A 5,000-nucleotide genomic window follows, 5' to 3' on the forward strand; every position below is an offset into this window, starting at 1 on the left:
TTGACCCTCGTAGTTTTTGTGAAATTATTTAGTTTGTTGTGTGCAACGTAAAATAATGCAATCATCCAAAATAAAAGTATGATGTTTGGAAAAGCTGTGTTAAAAATTGCTCTGTTTGACAGCACTTACAATGCTGCAACGATTTCCATTGAGGGGCTAATTCTGTCCTTAACTGTATCTGGCAATGCTACAGGTAGTTGTGTTGCTAGTTTGCATAAAAGTGCCTCTAGCGCTCAGATTAAAGTAAAGCCATTAATGCCACCGCAATGTCTCACTACTTCCTCTGCAAAGTTGATCGGGCAGCTCAAGCTTTTTAGCCCTGCAGCTATGTTATTAAAAAGAAGAAAAAAAAATTAAAAGGCCAAATTATTCAACAATGTTGACTCATTGTTTCTCAATAAATAGTTCATAAACCTTTATCTAATTTGTTTCTGACCCCGCCCATCATATGCCGCGCACACTGTAAATATTACAGTTAAAAACATAACGAAGCGCACTGCTTTAACTCCACTCGGTACCTGCACATCATGTCTGCAGCCCTGCACTCCTGCAGCAGTAAACATTCACTACACCAAATAATAAGTCTGTCCTGCTGCACCGGCTGCAAAGAGAGAAACACTGTCTACTGCCTTTAAGACAAAGTTTAATTTCCACCAAAAATCTTGTCTGAAGAAATGATCAGGTTGTCGACAACTCGTAGCGAGAGTAAATTGTATTTTTCACAGCTTGTAACTGGTTTGCAGTATACAATACGTATTAGTTCAAAATGATAAAACTTAGAGTGTATAGTTGAATGCTTACCTTTCTGAAGTCACCTGCATGTCAGACTGAGAGACTCTGTGGCGTTGTCTCATGAGTTCACTGCTTATATTTATAGGAGGACTGTGATGTCACACCAGTCTGACCAATCACACTACAGCCTGGGGCACAGGTGAAGTTTGACATGATTGTTTTGATGACTCATAAATATGTGACACATGGATTTGTGCACGTAGACATGTTTTTCTTTCTTATTTCCTGTAAGCGTTGGATCTCATGACATTTTTCAAGTTAATTCAAAGAGTTCCTGATACCAGACAATTACTCTCTGATAAAAAGTTTATTCAGTGAATCTTTGTCCTGGTGCTGATCTTATAACATCCATCTCATTAATATCAGTGTCATTGATCAGCTGGTGTGATCAATAATACAGAAAGCAAAAACTCCTTAACGAAGGACGTCCGGTTCCCCCCAACTCTCTGAACGGGTTGGGGGTGACATCATGATGACATCATGACCGAAACCATCTCTGTAGACTGGTGGGATTTGTAGTTTTTATAAATTCTGGACTGGAAGGAACTGAACCAAGAATCAAAGCACACACTACTATAACTGTCTGTCTGTGTGTCTGTGTGTTTGTCTGTCTGTGTGTGTGTGTATCTGTCTGTGTGTCTCTGTGTGTGTGTATCTGTCTCTGTGTCTGTGTGTCTGTGTGTCTGCCTGTCTGTGTGTTTGTGTGTATCTGTCTCTGTGTCTGTGTGTCTGTGTGTCTGCCTGTCTGTGTGTTTGTGTATCTGTCTCTGTGTCTCTGTGTCTGTGTGTGTGTGTGTGTATCTGTCTCTGTGTCTGTGTGTCTCTGTGTTTGTGTATCTGTCTCTGTGTCTCTGTGTCTGTGTGTGTGTGTGTGTGTGTGTGTGTGTATCTGTCTCTGTGTCTGTGTGTCTGCCTGTCTGTGTGTGTGTGTGTATCTGTCTCTGTGTCTGTGTGTCTCTGTGTCTGTGTCTCTGTGTCTGTGTGTGTGTGTGTGTGTGTGTGTGTGTCTGCCTGTCTGTGTGTTTGTCTGTGTGTCTGTGTGTCTGTGTGTCTGTGTGTCTGCCTGTCTGTGTGTGTGTGTGTGTGTGTGTATCTGTCTGTGTGTCTGTGTGTTTGTCTGCCTGTCTGTGTGTCTGCCTGTCTGTGTGTCTGCCTGTCTGCCTGTCTGTGTGTTTGTCTGTGTGTGTGTGTGTGTGTGTATCTGTCTCTGTGTCTGTGTGTTTGTGTGTATCTGTCTCTGTGTCTGTGTGTCTGTGTGTCTGTGTGTCTGCCTGTCTGTGTGTCTGTGTGTCTGTGTGTCTGCCTGTCTGCCTGTCTGTGTGTTTGTCTGTGTGTTTGTCTGTGTGTCTGTGTATCTGTCTCTGTGTCTGTGTGTCTGTCTGTCTGTGTGTCTGCCTGTCTGCCTGTCTGTGTGTGTGCCTGTGTGAGGGTGACCTATGTTATAACTCTTCTGCTGTTCGAATGACAGGACCTCAGGGCAGGTTGGGTGTATTGCACTGGTTTTTATTCTGCAACCACATGGAAAAGCAACACAACCAGTGTGCATTAATTGAAAAGTCATGGAGAGTCTTCTTGCTCGCACTACAAATACAAAAAGGGGCTTGGCATGAGCATACAGTTCACGTGCACCTCGTGTAACTAGCTAATACATTCCTCACACATGTTGGCTGCTAGCCCAAAACGTTTTCAAACACTATTAAAGATGCCTTGTTAGTCAAGCATGTTATACAACAACTGCTGATAATTTACACATTATATGAACCGTAGTTTTCACTTATTACTGACTTAATGTCCGAGCGAACAGAGCAGCAACTCACCAACAGTGTTAAGAGCATTTTCCTTCTGAGCGCAAAGCAAAATGCCCAGCATTAAGTGCGAAACCAACTTCCGCTATAGACTTTCAAAATAAAATACACAAAAAAACCTTGTCTGTGTTTCCCTGCCTGGCGGGCCGCTCTGAAGCGTCGCTGTGGGCGTCTGTGTTTCCCTGCCTGGCTTCGGTGCTGCTCTGGCTGGCCCTGGGTCTGGGCATGCCGGTGGCTGCGGCGGATGCATTACGCCCTTTAGCCTGTTGCCCCCGGCTTTGCTTCATTGGCCGGGCACATCCGGACCAGCAGGTCGGTCGGGCCGCTGTGTTTCGCTTAATGTTCTTTTGTTTACTCATTGGTTGTCTGTCCTCTTCCAGCTTTCTCTGGTGGAGGCGAGACAGCGAAGATCTGGTCCCCCCTCAGCATCTGAAGTCCTCGTGCATCCACACTATCTTTATTATATATTATGTTTTACTGTTCCACACTATCTTTATTATATTATGTTTTACTGTTTGACTGTGTTTCTATTGTGTGCAGTGTGAAGCCCACTGAGGCAAATGTAAGTTTGTGATTCTGGGCTATACAAATAAAATTGATTTGATTTGATTTGATTTGAATGAGATATTGCCTAATTTGCATATTCTATTAAATGTTTTATACTAAGTGTAATACAAAAAGTATTTCTCCTAATGTGGAGATTAATCTGGTAGAAATGTATGAGGATATCTATAAAGGGAAAACAGAAATGTATGAGGATATCTATAAAGGGAAAACAAGTCCCATTCACCATGTCACACATCCCACGTTGTTCACTGGGGTCATATTAGTCTATAACAGTTGAGATATTCTCCGCTAAATGAAGTGCATACATCAAGTATTCTGACGACACTGTCATCATGGACTCCACCAATTCATCTGATCAGTTACAGTCTGAACTGGCCACTTTTTCAGACTGGTGCAGGCAGAACTGCCTTGATCTCAACATCACCAAAACAAAAGAACTGATAATAGACTTCCGTAAGGCCCCCTCCACCTTCCCCACTCTGACTGTCAACAACCAGCCGATAGAGAGGGTTGACACATATAGGTACCTCGGGACAATAATCGACCACAAACTAAACTTCAAAACAAACACTGATACCATCCACTCCAAATGCCAGCAGCGTCTCTTTTTCCTTCGGAAACTCCGCAAACTCCAGGTCCATCAATCCGTTCTGACAGCATTCTACAGATGCTTCATTGAATCCATAATCACCTTTAACATCACTTCCTGGTTTGGAGCACTGTGCAACATCCATAGGAACCCACTCAACAGAATCATCAAACTGAGCAGCAAAATAATTGGACAACAGCAAGCAAAAAGCAACACTAATCACCTTGGATATCACACACACTCTACACAGCCAGTAGTGCCTCTTACCCTCAGGCCACAGATACAGACCCCCTACAGTAAGAACACACCGAGCCCTGTCAAGCTTTGTCCCGGCATCCATTAGACTTTTGAATGGCTAAAACCCTTTTTGAACTGTCTCCTCTCTCTATTTTATATATATATATATATATATATAGGGGAAGGTGGGGTGATTTGTGCATTTTGGAAGTTGCAAAACCCCTTGTTTCTAGAAAACCGTGGAAGAAATTGGAAATGTGACCACATATTTAAGAAGAGCCATCCATTTGACTCATCCTGTAAAGAAGGGAGACACAAGGAATAAGATATAAGCACATTTAAGCTCAAAAAACTGTGTTTTGCCTTTCAAAGTAAAATTTCCATGATCAAGGTTTTTTGATTATTGTGTCTGAACAATTATAGACACGTTTGAAAACATTTGACACATGTTTTAGTGCTTTGGTATGCTACACTTTGAGTCTATATAGTTAGCACAATGTCAACCCTAAATTCCTGCATCATGCCTATTATCCAAAATTCTGGGGATGGGGTGATTTGTGCGCAAGGGCCTGGGTGAGTTATAAGTAAGTAAGTAAGTAAAATTTATTTATAAAAGCACATTTATGACAGTTTGCACTGTCCAAAGTGCTGTACATAGTGCATTCAGTAGGTAAACAATGAAGGTAAAATAACAATAACCAAAATAAAAGACGTAAAGCCCATACATCCACATAAACACAGATAGTAGTGCAGAGGTAAGTAAGTAGTGCAGAGGTTAATGGGGAGGAAACACCAGGGTGTACATATGGGTTTTGAGCCTTGATTTAAAGGCAGAAATGTAGGGGGAATCACATTTGTCAGGTGGCAGTTGGTTCCACAAGCACGGAGCAACTAGTGCAAAGTACATTTCTGAGAGTTGTGCCAGTGGCATGGCTGTATACGCTGGTCACCAAAAGAAAGTGATAGTCTACAGTAGCTCAGAAGAGAGTGACATCTCAATTCCACTTAAC

This window comes from Ammodytes marinus (genome assembly GCF_949987685.1).
Source record: "Ammodytes marinus genome assembly, chromosome: 1".
Lineage (NCBI taxonomy): Eukaryota > Metazoa > Chordata > Actinopteri > Uranoscopiformes > Ammodytidae > Ammodytes > Ammodytes marinus.